Source organism: Pseudorasbora parva, chromosome 1 (assembly GCF_024679245.1).
Source record: "Pseudorasbora parva isolate DD20220531a chromosome 1, ASM2467924v1, whole genome shotgun sequence".
NCBI lineage: Eukaryota > Metazoa > Chordata > Actinopteri > Cypriniformes > Gobionidae > Pseudorasbora > Pseudorasbora parva.
The window spans coordinates 67,055,826-67,070,695 of NC_090172.1; positions in this window are offsets into that span (position 1 = coordinate 67,055,826).

The window sequence follows — 14,870 nt, forward strand, 5'->3', positions numbered from 1 at the left end:
TTACACGTCGAGGCGTCAGAGCTTTTTCCGTGGTGGGGCCTAGATTGTGGAACAGTTTGCAGACACAAATTAGAGCAGCTTCCTCTTTGTCAGTTTTTAAATCGCTGCTGAAAACCCATTTGTTTTCCTTTGCTTTTAATATGTGCTAATGTCCCCGCCCTGTATGCTGCCAATGTTGATTTTATTTATTTTAATTTTAATTTATGCTTGTAGACTGTGAGATGCTGATGTAGCTTATACTTGTACAGCACTTTGGTCAGTCTGGCGACTGTTTTTAAATGTGCTCTATAAATAAATAAACTGAAACTGATCATTTTAATCACACTTAAATGTATCTAATATGATAAACAGAGCTGCGTTACCTCATACTCATGACCAGAAAAGCAGAAATGGTGCCCGAAACTGTCTGTGTCCCGTCATAATAAAAGTCCCGCTGCTCGCGAGCCGTGTGTGTGTGTAACAATCGCTCCAGCAGCCTCGCTCAGCTCCTCAACACTCGTCCTGCTCTGCTTCACATAATTTCTGCCTGACTTCTATCCCGATTCTTTCCCACCAGCTGTAATGTGAAGACCACATGTCCCAAGATGCTGTGCTTAAACTTGGCATCATCAAACTACGCCTTTTGTTTTGAATAGGCGCCCTCTAGCGGACGGTAAAAATTACATACAGGTCCTTTAAATTTTTTTTGCATATTGTGATAAATAATGGGGTGGCAGTGGCTCAGTGGTTCATGTAGGTTGTCTACAAACCAGAAGGTTGGTGGTTCAATCCCCGGTTCCACCTGACCAAGTGTTGAGGTGTCCATGAGCAAGACACCTAACCCCAGCTGCTCCCGACGAGCTGGATGGGCCTTACATGGCTGACATCGCCGTCAGTGTATGAATGGGTGAATGTGAGGCAAGATGTAAAGCGCTTTGGATGGCCATAGGGTCTGTTAAAAGCGCTATATGAATGCAGTCCATTTACCATTTACCATAAAGTTCATTATTTTCCATAATGTAATGATAAAAATTAAACTTTCATATATTTTAGATTCATTGTACTCCAACTGAAATATTTCAGGTCTTTGTTTTAATACTGATGATTTTGGCATACAGCTCATGAAAACCCAAAATTCCTGTCTCAAAAAATTAGCATATTTCATCCGACCAATAAAAGAAACGTGTTTTTAATACTAAAAAAGTCAACCTTCAAATAATGATGTTCAGTTCTGCACTTAATACTTGGTGGGGAATCCTTTAGCAGAAATGACTGCTTCAGTGCGGCGTGGCATGTAGGCGATCAGCCTGTGGCACTGCTGAGGTGTTCTGGAGGCCCAGGATGCTTCGATAGCGGCCTTAAGCTCATCCAGAGTGTTGGGTCTTGTGTCTCTCAACTTTCTCTTCACAATATCCCACAGATTCTCTATGGGGTTCAGGTCAGGAGAGTTGGCAGACCAATTGAGCACAGTAATAACATGGTCAGTAAACCATTTACCAGTGGTTTTGGCACTGTGAGCAGGTGCCAGGTCGTGCGTTTTTTGCCACACTTTTTCCTTCCCACAGACTTCCCACTGAGGTGCCTTGATACAGCACTCTGGGAACAGCCTATTCGTTCAGAAATGTCTTTCTGTGTCTTACCCTCTCGCTTGAGGGTGTCAATGATGGCCTTCTGGACAGCAGTCAGGTCGGCAGTCTTACCCATGATTGCGGTTTTGAGTAATGAACCAGGCTGGGAGTTTTTAAAAGCCTCAGGAATCTTTTGCAGGTGTTTAGAGTTAATTAGTTGATTCAGATGATTAGGTTAATAGCTCGTTTAGAGAACCGCTTCATGATATGCTAATTTTTTTAGATTTTTTTGTATTAAAAACATGTTTCTTTTATTGGTAGGATGAAATATGATAATTTTTTAAGACAGCAATTTTGGGTTTTCATGAGCTGTATGCCAAAATCATCAGTATTAAAACAATAAAAGACCTGAAATATTTCAGTTGGTGTGCAATGAATCTAAAATATATGAAAGTTTAATTTTTATCATTACATTATGGAAAATAATGAACTTTATCACAATATGCTATTTTTTTAAGAAGGACCTGTAGTCAGGGCCGGCGTTTGCTATAGGCGAGCTAGGCGGTCGCCTAGGGCGACAATTGTGTTAGGGGCGCGAGCGCGCTCTAGTGCCGCGCATTACTACCCATTAAGCATAGAATCGGAACAAGCGAAATACAACATAATGTTCATTAAACATGATCATCATAGGGCGCCCCCTCAGCCACACGTTTAGTTACTTATCAACCTGATTATTAGATTGAATTGATGGTGATTATTGATTATTAGTTCAGGCGTTAGGTCAGGCAAGTGCTCATCTTGCGCGTTCATCAAAAATGAGGCGTCTAAACCCCGCGGATGCACAGGGACGGAAAAAGAGAAAAAAAGAAAGGAAGAAAATTGAAAGAAAGCCCAGTATAGAGGTTAGTCTTCTTATCTCAGCCAATAAGTTGTCAAACAAAATCAAATTACTTAGTATCAATCTTATCAACTAATATTTATTTTATAAATATTATTAATATTGTCACTAAGCTATCACTTGGTAGTTTTCTACATAATTACTATACGTATATTGCAAACATAACTTCACTGACAATAATCTACAATAACCTAGATGGATGGCATTTAAATATCAAAAGTCCAGTTCGTTATGAATATGGATAACGTATGCATGTTATTTATGAAAAGTACAAACTACGTGAGCGTCGGAAGGAAATAAATATGGGCTCTCGGTTTTTTTTTTTTTTTTTTACTGGAGCAGCTTAATGAAAGATGCCATATTATTTACATTAAACACAAACATGCTGTGTTCACCTAGTTCTTTACAGTGGCTGTAGTGTAGTGGTAAGACGCACGGCATCAAGATTTGATGCAGATCGATCAGTGGTTCGATTCTGCCTTTTGCCACACTCGCTCTATTCCCTTTTCCCATCACATATCAAAGTGGAAAGGCATATAGTTTTAATAAAAAGTGAGAAAATGTTTGAAAAGTGGAAATAAAGCGTCGAATTTTTTAATAATAATAAGTGCTTCTCGGTTAGGGGTAGGCCTAGGAAAACAGACGTGCTGAATTAGAGACGATAAAAGTGAGTGGGGCGGGGGGCGCAAAACTCCATCTCGCCTAGGGCAACCAAACAGCTAGAGCCGGCCCTGCCTGTAGTGCAGCTTTAAATCCGACTACATCACTCAGAAATAGTCTGAACAGATAGAGTCAGGTAACAGACAACGGTTTTAGTGTCACACAATGTATTCATAAACACCATATAAATGAAATACAACACAATCTTTAATATGAGATCTAAAAATCACATAAGATCAAACATCATACACACACACACACACACACACACACACACACACACACACACACACACACACACACACACACACACACACTCACACGTCTGGTTGACTATCTTTGTGGGGACTCTCCATAGATGTAATGTTTTTTATACTGTACAATCCACACTCAAAGCGCTTTACAGAGAAGGGGGGAATCTCTTCAGCCACCACCAATGTGCAGCACCACCTGATGATGCGACGGCAGCCATATTGCGCCAGAACGCTCACCACACACCAGCTGATTGGTGGAGAGGAGACCGAGTGATGAAGCCAATCAGTTTATGGGGATTATTAGGAGTCAATGATGGATAGAGGCCAATGGGCAAATTTGGCCAGGATGCCGGGGTTACACCCCTACTCTTTATCAAAGGACATCCTGGGATTTTTTAACGACCACAGAGTCAGGACCTCGGTTTAACGTCTCATCCGAAGGACGAGATACACAGAGTACTTACCCAACATGATCATCATTTCAGAAAGAAATAGTGAAGGTGAATGCAAATACAAACAAGCTCTCCGTTTAGGATTTGAACAAATATAACCCAAGCCCCTTTGATGACGTGATGATTACGTTACTGTTGATCATCTGTCCGTCATCGTCTAAAGCCCGCCCTGATGATCTCATTGGTCCGAACGGTTTCTGTTCGGAGATAATCACTCCTCTATGGAGCGAGGCCAGACCGAATTGCCCGACCTAAAAATGTTGTGGGCGGGGCTGAGTTCAGCTGGCATCCAGGCTACAATACTCCCACTGTTTAGTGCAATATTTTATAAATATTGAAAATATGCAATAAAAATAAAAATATATACTTTTTTATATTTTATTCTTAGAATTTTTATTCTTGTTGTATATGTATTGTATAAGTGCAGGGCCGTACCCACTATTGAGGTCCGAGGTGTACATAATAGGAGTTGCAAAATAATAGCCTATTAAGGCGGCGTGTACAAACAGGTGTTCTCGCCTCGCCCGGCGTATGTTTTCAATTGTTTCCAATGGATGCGCCGCACTTTTCAATAGCGACATCAGCTGGCAGGTTTTGTCCATTTTTACTCGTTGGCGCACACAGTTCAACTTTGGGTGAACATCAATGTCCAATCACAGTGGAGGAGAGGCGGGACAAATGCCACAACCACCAACCGGCGCTTCGAACAACGACTGATGTTTGACATCACAACACTGCGAGAGCGCTTAATAATCAGGGATGCAAACTAATGTTTCTTTAATGTAACGTTTTCTTTACCTGGTTTTCTTGGAAGCCTTCAGTAAATTTACATTTACAACTTTGTTTTTACCGATACAGACGGAAATGAAAAGACTGCTTCAAACAAAGCTCAGCTTTGAAAAGAGAAAAGATACAGGGCAAGAGAAGGAGACTGGGGAAAAAGAAAGAGAGAAGATGATGGCGATGAGACAGAAAGAGCAGGTAGCCCACTGTGCTCAGAACAGAAAAAGCATTAGCCTACAATATATTCCTAATGGCTACACATAATGTGATTCTTGTCTGTGAAATCCAGGCTAAAGTCTCATCATCTAATATTGAGATTAGGAGCATCACATTTAGATTTCAGTCATTGGTTATATTTTCACATTGATTTCTATCTTTGACATGATCTTACTCATTCAACATTAAATATATCAAGGTTATATGTTCAAATAATGTTCTTTACATAATGTAAATCACACAAATTAACTTTAGCTAGGTTTTCAAAGACGGAGTCACACATATGTCGTCTTTGGCTCAATTTAACAACAAAACTGATTTTCTGAGTCTAATTTTTTTGCAACATTTAACCAGATTCTCATTTATAAAAATCTGTTGTCTTCTTAAAATTATCTATACTGCACACTGACATGGTTTTAAAGCTACAGTTAGCTGATTCTTTGATTTTCTTATGTCTTAAAATGCAGATGTAAAGGAGGGAGATGTTTTTGTTTTTTTCAAACCCTCCAAAATTCATATTTGGACCTCGGTATTTAGAAAATCCTGGGTACGGCCCTGTATATGTGCACTGAAAGCTTCAGCACCAAGAAAAAGTCCCTTTGTGTGCAAGCAGACGTGACAATAAAGCTCTTTCTGACTGTAGGTTAACCTCATCCTGTTTCAAGGTGGAGTGAAGACCGAGAGAGAGAGGGGGGAAGAGGAAGAGAAGAACATTAGTTGCTGTTGTTTCTCTTAACTTTTAGCTACGTTTAAACGATTCACAGTTTGTTTATCTTTTATTTGTGTAATGGGCTAAAACTAAACTGGATGGACTGGTTCTGTGTGTGTTAGTGGATATTCACCCTCTCATCGCGTGGACGTCGAGCATCTCCAGTTCATTAGGGCACAAAACACTCAAGAACTTCGAGAAAGACTGAAACAAGGTCAGTATAGTTGAATATGTATATTCAATATAGCACTAATAGTATAGCACTGATGTACACTGTGCAGTAACTTGTAGCCTATTTGAATGTGCGAGTAGACTGTGACGCATCTAAATAAAATCACCCTGGCTGAAGCGAAACCGAAAGCAGACACAATGGCAAAAAAAGTACTCATATATAAACAACTTATTATTGTTATTTTTACTATTTCGTGTTATAAATAGGCACCTTAACAAAAGAGTTACAGCTTTCAAACGATGCAATTTTAATAATGAATTTGGAAGCAATGTGTTTATTTGCCATACTTTAGCGTGGCGTGTTGTGATCGCAGTAGCCTATCTGCACGTTCTTTGCTCAATCTCAGCAGAACTAATGAACATTCAGATATTAGTGAGTGTATTAACACAGATCGCTCAACAACTGTCTGGAGCAGAAGCATAAAACTTATTATAGTAAGCCGAGACTTTGGTTTGGATTGTTTTTTTTAGTGACTGTCAATATCAAAATGTGTAACTTCCCCAGATATCACTGTCGTAATTCCACCGAGACATTTGATTGGTCTGTGAGGCGGGAGTGTGTTTACGGCTGTGTGAATCTGACCTGCTGCTATTTTTTATATCGTGCTTTTATTTTGAAATGAAGGCAACGAATGGGAAAATGGGATTTTACAACCGTTGAATTATATATCAGTTCGTTTGATCCATGTTTTATAATGTTACACATACACCGTTTACAATTTTAGTGTGAGATTACAATATATTCCATGTTAATACTTGCATGACTTTCACAGTAGGAAGTCTCTGTATTTCTGCAGTGCATATGAACTATGAAGTTAACCAGCATGCACTGCGGCATTAATAGATGATGCTGTGGAGTTTCTTGATTCTTGTTGGTATTTTATTTTGTAATGTTCAGAATTTATCTATATTTATTATTATTTCTTGAGTGTCACCATAGTTTTGTTTTAATATGTTGAATATTGACATTGGTATTGGAATAAAAAAAAATAAAAAAGCATTGTAGCAATATAATATCACATGATATTTTTCAGAAGATAGTACAATCTATAACTCTATCTCTTCTATCAGTAATTTTCTTTCAATTACCTCAAAACAATCAAACAAACAAACAAAAATACTGGGTAATTTGTTAGTCAGAGAACACACAGGTATTTTTTGGGGAATGCAAATATGTTTGCAAAATCGTTATTTTGTGTGAATTTATTTGGAAAACATTAAATGAAACGACACTGTAATATTGCATCCTATTTGGATAATACTGCCCCCGGGTGGGGAGCGGGGGAAAGGAATAAAAAGTGCTTGTTGAAGTCTGTCTGAGCTGTCTTGCTTCAACACAAAAACACAGATAAGACAAGATCCATCCTAACGCAACACTCAGGAGTACTGAAGTGCGCTGAAATGGTAAAATACACACAAATGTGTGTACAAAGTTACCATCTCGACGAGTATAGACATAAACACAGTCGGTTGAGTGAACACTGAGTTGAGAAAGTTGCGTAACAGATGCAGCTCTTAAAGGGACAGTCACACACTAATATTCTGCTGCTGTCTTTGATTCATTCTTGTCTTTTGTTGTTTGTTTGGTTGACATTAATTACTTCTCTTGAATGATGAACTTTTGTTACCTTAATTGTGAGGATTAATCTACATTTAATGTATTCAGGGAAGTCCATCCAGAATTATTTTACATCTGATTCCTTATTAAATTACTGTACACTCTAAAAAGAAAAGGTTCTATCAGCGCTACGTATTTAGAACCACTGAAAGTTTCTACATAGAACCCTTTTTAACAGGCACGTGCAGAGGGGAAGCTTTGGGTGCTCGAGCCCCTGCCCTTTTTCAAAATAAATCAAAAGTGCCCCTCTCAGACAAATATCAATGATAATATTTGTGGACAATAAAACAAAATAAATTTGACTTATAATAACATGACAATGTGTACAATAGTAACGAACGGCTCAAAAGCCAGAAAATGTCTGTTCATTTTTTCTTATCAGTCTGAGGCGTTGCCATAACGCGTTGCTATGGGTTGCGTGTGTTTTATTGGCTGAATTTCCATAGTCTATTTGGAAACGGCTCTCCATATATGGTTCTTTCAGAGTATCTGTGGCTTTACAGGGCAAAATTAAACCAAACGTTTCTCTCATCAATAATCAAAGCTAATGTGTCGATTTAATCAAAAATCTCTATTATATAATTTTAAATATTACATCATTCATAAATGCTAATTTTTCATGTATTATAACGTTACACCAACCAATCATGATCTGGCAAAACAAGTTGAAACAACTCGGTTGAAAATGTTATAAATCAAATTGCATCGCTGACAGGATGTTAACTGACAAACAAAAAAGAACTGTACATAACCATGCAGCGCCAAAAGTCGCATTAATGGTAGTGTTACTTGTATTTAAATGTATATTGATACACCATTTACTATTTGACGAAACTATCAAAGTTAATGAAGCCCAAGTGCCACCGGCACCTAGCCTATTATGAAGTGTAGGCTGGCGAAATAGTGACATGAAAGGACTTTATTATATTATCATTTTTAATAGTTATGCAGCATTATAAAAGAAGTCTCTTATACTCATTAAGCCTGCATTTATTTGATCAAAAACAGCAATATTGTGAAATATTATTAAAATAATGGTTTTCTATTTTAATAGACTTTAAAATATAATTTATTCCTGTAATAAAGCTGAAATTATCATCATTACTCCAGTCTTATGTGTCACATGATCCTTCAGAAATCATTCTAAAATGATGAGTTAATGTCAATGTTAGAAACAGTTGTGCTACGTAATATTTTTTATAACCTGCTGTGATACTCTTTTCAAGATTTTTTGATTACGAAAAAGTAAAAAAATAATATCATGTAATAATAATATTTTACAATATTAGGCAACTACTTTTGTTTTTTGATTAAATAAATGCAGACTTGATGAGCATAAGAGACTTCTTGCAAAAAAGAAAATGGTATTGCCCTTTTTTACATTTATGCCCCTGCCCCTGAAGAACTATCTGCACGTCCCTGCTTTTTAAGTGCCAAAACAGTTCATTCTTGTCATAACAGAACCTTTAATGCTTAAAAGGTAAAAAAATAAAATGCATTCAGAGTCAACTCCAACGAACCTTTTATGCTAAAAATGGTCTGTTATGACAAGAAAGAACCCCTTGGGCACTTAAAAAGGGTTCTATGTAGAAACTTTTAGTGGTTCCAAATACGTAGCGCTGATAGAACCTTTTCTTCTAAGAGTGCTATAGTATTTCTGACCTCAATAGATCTACCTGTTTATTTAATTTGTCTCTTTATTCTATATGATTTATCTGTGCTACTGCTTGTAAATTGTTTATTTGTTCTTATTTTATTACTCAGTTTACATGTCTTTTTTAAATGGATTGAGTTTGATTCAGGCTTGTGCTGTGTGTAAGATATTGTTCCACAATTGCCTCATTGTTAAAACAAAAAGTGTTGTTGCATGACCAAACATTCAGGTGAGATAATTGTATATTTTTAAGAAAGTCTAAAAAAAATCCCCTCACCATCACCTAAGGGGGGATTCCCCCATTTTCAAAAACGAAATGCAGGCCCTTAATGAATGTCTGTAAATAATATAAACTATATTATACTCTACTCTACATTATATTCTACATGATAAAAAGACTTCAGATAGAGCAGTATGGGCAGATGCTGCTTCCTGTGATCGACCATCGGCTCCAACAATCCTGATCGGATCACCCTTATTTAATATATCAAATTTCTGTTCTGCCATGTTTTCATATATGAAATACCGGTATTTATTTAACATACCTGTAGGTCATATTATTGCTCTCACACAGGGTGCATTTACACTTAACCACATAAATGTCTCAACAGAACAACATCGTCGTCAATCTTTGTGTTTGCTCACTAACTTTATTGTGATGTACTTCTGTTAGCGAGTATTACAGCGCTGATATATATTTGGCTTAACAGACACATTTACAATTGTCCAGTTTAACCTGCACTGCATCTGAGGCCACACTAATACGTTTTCATTTGAAAACGTATATTTTTCTCTCCGTTTTGGCCTTCCATCCACACTGAGACAGCGTTTTAAGTCAATGAAAACGTTTAGTTTTGAAAACACTCTCCAGAGCGGATACATTTGAAAACGCCGTCTTCACGTTGTAGTAAAGTACGTGAATACGATGACGCATTTTTACCCATGTGATGCAGTCATGTGACCAATTCAGCCAGGATGGTGAACGACATTGTACAGCAGTTGTTTTGTATGCTTTCTGTTTTGACAGCCTTGTTAAATATTAATGTCAGTTTGTACATACTGTTAAAAAACTCAGTGCCTTTTCTCGACATTGCCGCAAAAGTAAATAAACGAGTAGCGGAAATGACGCAAGTCGAAGTGTCTTGGATTTGCTCATGCGCAGTACGGGGATGTAAGCGTTTTCAGACATTTCAGTGCAGATGAATTTTTTTTAACGTTTTTAAATTTATCCGGATTTGTGTAGACGTAGCCTGAACCACCTCGTGAAGTCTGAGTGACTGGATCAGTTACACCTGATATTGAGTGGTTGGACAGCTCAATTAGTAGAAAAGTGAATAGGTGTAATAGTTAAAATAAGTATTAAGTTGTTTATATGAAAATACAAATATTATTTAACAAAAAAAAAAAAAAACAATCCTGTCTGCCTTTTCTAAATGAGTGTTATTTTGTGTTTAGCAGTTCTCTGGTGATAGTCTTCTGTGAGCTGGAGACATGAGTGAATCACAGGTGAGTTAAACTTTACATTCATCAGATGAAAATGATCTACCTTTTCTAATTCTCATTTGATTATAATAAAAAGGAACATTATTGATATATTAAAATTGGGTATCAAAAAGTTCTTTAACAAGTACATACAATCGTACCACATGAGAGTTTGATGAATTATGAGCAGCAGCTGGTTAAGATGTACAGAGACTGTCATATTTATTTGCCCCAGCAACCACCAATCCATATGCAGGAGGGCTGCAATGATAATCTATTAATTTAGTTATAATTTAGTTAAATTATCCCGATTAAAAGTAACACAAACAGCATATACTGACTGTATATGTATGTATTAGTCAATGCTATTGTATAAAAGTGTGAAATGAAATGAAAATGAATGTAGCCTATGGTATACTTGTATATAAAAAGTGTAAAATACAAACATTACATTATAACGTTAAATAAAAAACCTCTCTCCACAGTTTTAAAGGAGCTGGACATTTGAAATAATTTATATTAATTAATACAGATGCAGAGTTTACAGTGAAATGCTGGTTTTTTTTTACATGTAAAATACTTCTCCTATTCACATTCCATAGTTAATGTCCAGAAAAATTCTACAATTAATTGTGTTATACATACACGATTTAATAAATGATTGTAAATGTAAAAAAACACGATTTAACAACCAATAACATATTTTTGTCACCATTCTGAGAGAGTGAGGACCCAAATACAGAATGAACCGGGAGTGAAGTTTATTAACAATAATAGACACAGTACATGAATAGTGAGGCGGGAACAAAGTCCAAACAATACGAGCAGGACATGATGGGGAACCGGCTGGTCAGGGTTGAGACTAGCCTGACAAGCCAGATCCACATCAAGATGTTTGGTCTGGAAACTCACCATTGACAGCTCAATCCGAGGGGCGGATAAACGGTTGTCTTTCAAACTCCCTCTGCACGTGATAGGATAGCGCTACACCAACCAGAGCAACGAAGGTGAAGCAGAGCTCGTTGACAGATTAAACATTCGCCGTATCCGGTCGGCTAAACTCCGAACACATCTTCCCTTTTTAAGAATGACTTCAGTGCCGTTCTTTGTTCTTTTCTCAGAGAAAAGCTTAACTCCAAGTCTTCCAGAGTCGCGGTCAAAGCTGATTCGAAAGACCGCCGTTCGCCAGTTTCTGTGTTTACTAGAAGCACGCAAACGCAACTCGGCCGTCGTCATTATGGCCCCGCCCACCGACTCTATACACGATACGATTGGCCCGGCAAGAGTTGTTGGCGATTACAGCTCAGAAGGGTATTGAGAGTTCCTAGACGACACTCGCGGGAAGATTAGATTTGCTGCCGCTAGGGTGCGTCTAGATTTCTAGGTTAGGTTGAGACAGCAATGATGGCCAATGATGAGACAAGGCAGTGGCTCAGGGAAGCAGGCTTGTCAGTTGGTGATTAGACTTGGCATAGAACTAGATGCCGGACCAGGAGAGTCAATGAGCATATTTACATGCACAACAGTAAGCTGATAACGCAAGAAAATCAGCTTATTGAAATAACCAGTTTTCCCTGTTTACATGCAAACTAGTAAACGGACAACGCAAGTAAACCGCGTTTACATGACTTTATTAATAAACCAGGTTATTTCCTTGTAGTGACGTCAAAAATAATAATGTCCATATCTTACTCAGAGTATTCCTAATGTTACGTCAATAGTGATCTTAAAGCGTGTCAGCGGGAGATTTACAGCTCATATTATCCCTCATGCAGTTATGCAGCGTTTCGACTGAACCTCTTCTACTTCTGCTGTTGAGATGAGAACACATCTTTACAATGTTCTGGCTCTTAAAAGAGTCTGCGTTTGTGGTATATGTCCTTATTTCATGCAAAACACTAGCTTGCTCTGTCTGAATGCGTTTAAATCTGCTGTAAGTTTGCGTTTTTGTCACCTATCAGACATGCGCATTTCAATAACAGAAAGAAAGCAGGTTAATGGGTTTACATGCCACAAGGAATCAGGGGGTGATTTCAGGTGACTAATAAAGGTGTGTGGTAACAGGAAACAGGGAGGTGGGAAAAGAGGAGCACATGGCCAACACAAACAAAGACAGAGCCATGTGTTCAGACACAAGACAAACAAAGAAACACTGAAAAGAGACAAGACAAACAAGTATGCCAGGGCAGGGCCCTGACAATTTTTGTCAAAAATGATTGAGCTGTGGGAAATATGTTTTAAAATTATGAATTGTAATTTTGATTATTTGTTGCAGCCCTACCATGCACAGAATTATGGGAAATCCTAAGCATAAGGAAATTAAAATGAGCAGATGAGCAGTCTTCATACATAAGAAGATTTTCAGTATTTAATTATTGGCTATTTTATGCTGAACATTAAAGTGGCTCAATGTATAATGCTCATTTTAAATGTGAATTTGGAGGACACTTTATTAAGAGGCAGTATATATTTTTCCTAAAGGTTGTTCCCTACAGAAAACTCTCTGACTCCGGTATTGACAGTGATTCGAGCATTGGATTACCTCCTTCTTTCAGTCGTGAGTATATATTTTAATAGAGCCCAGCATGAGTGTTGTGTCAGCAGCATGTGAACTCAAGTGTTGGTTATGTGTCTATTCAGAAGGACTGACAGAAAATCAGCCTTTTTATTTTAGGTATTTCATTTATGCCTCACTTGTCAAAATGGAGGGTGTTAGTGCTCATCCGAGTCATGTGTTACTGAATCCCTCTACTCTTGAGAATGTGTTTTTAATAATCAACAGTAATACAGTTGTAGTATTTTTTAGGAATTATTCTAACTCTAGATTTTTAATAGATCTTTACTTGGGTTGGCAAATGAGAGGCAGAAATTGTAAAAATGCTTGTTTGTTTTCTTTTAATAAAATGTATTACTATGCATTTAAAAGTAGTTTAATATGCTATATCTATTACAGTTGAAGATTAATAACATTTTGATTTTTAAAATGTTTTAATCAAACACTGGTGAAACAACCATTTATTCACTGTAAAAAAATATAAATTACTGTAAAAAAAATAAGTTTCCTGGTTGCCTTAAAAATTTGAGTTCATTGAAATTAAAATTTTGAGTTAAAAATGAACATTTTTAGAGATTTGACAACCTTTATTAAAGTATTATTAAAAGATTTTATAAGCATATTGGTAAATTGTGTTTTTTATTTCTGATGACGCAGTGAAAAATGCCAAATTGTGCTATTTTCATGATTTATCAATTGGTTCAGATACAATATTTTGAGTTTCTATTTATTAAACAAATTTCCTTCTTTGTATCAACTCAAATTTTTAATTTCAATAAACTCAAAATTTTAAGGCAACCAGGTTACTTACTTTTTTAAGTTAAACCAACATTTTTTTTACAGTGTGTCAATGGTGTGACCAATGTTTGAAGTAAAATTTTGGTTTGTTCGGTAATGAGCAGGGATATGCAACTAGGTAATAAATAATAAAATCTTTACTTTAAGGACTCAGTTTCATTGATCATTTAAAAATATTGTGTGTATATATATATATACTCTAAAAAATGCTGGGTTATAAACAACCCAAGTTGGGTTGAATATGGACAAACCCAGAAATTGGGTTGTTTGAATTCAAACAACCCAATTTCTGGGTTTGTCCATATTCAACCCAACTTGGGTTGTTTATAACCCAGCATTTTTTTGTATTTTAGTATATGTTTAAATGTCCATCTTGGCCCCTATTTTTGCCAAAGAAGAATTGCTTCCTCTTCCTCCTTTTTTGTTATTTTATAAACACTGGGTCTACATAAAAAAGGCAAGAAAATGGTCTGTGGTACCTTATAGTCTTTATTCTAAAAGATTAAATCCACTTTACAGTCTAAAAACATTAAATCATAAGAATAAATGGCTCTGAAGGAAATACATTTTAGATAGCGCTACATTTTGAAGTTACACCACAGACGTAATATTGCATAAATGGTTTGTGGAGTTATAGAGTCTGTTGTGTTACCAGGAAAGACTAACACCACAGACAAATCATTATGATTTCAAGGTCAAGGGACATTTTGGAAATATGAATAATGTATGTATCAACATTTTGATTAAAATATGTAAAATCTAAAATGTATCAATATAACACCATAGACACTTATACAGTGTGACACATGAAATTGTCAGAAATTTAGCTAACTTTAAGATAATGAATAAGAAAGAGTGTCCTCAGCACCTTTCATCTCAACCAGAACCTGCCATCACCTTTACACACAGATAGTAGTCCAAATAGATTTCCCCCTTTGTTGTAACACCACAGACATGAATTTGAGGGACACTACTTTTTTCTTTGTTTAAAAAATACGTATTTTGTAAACTCTA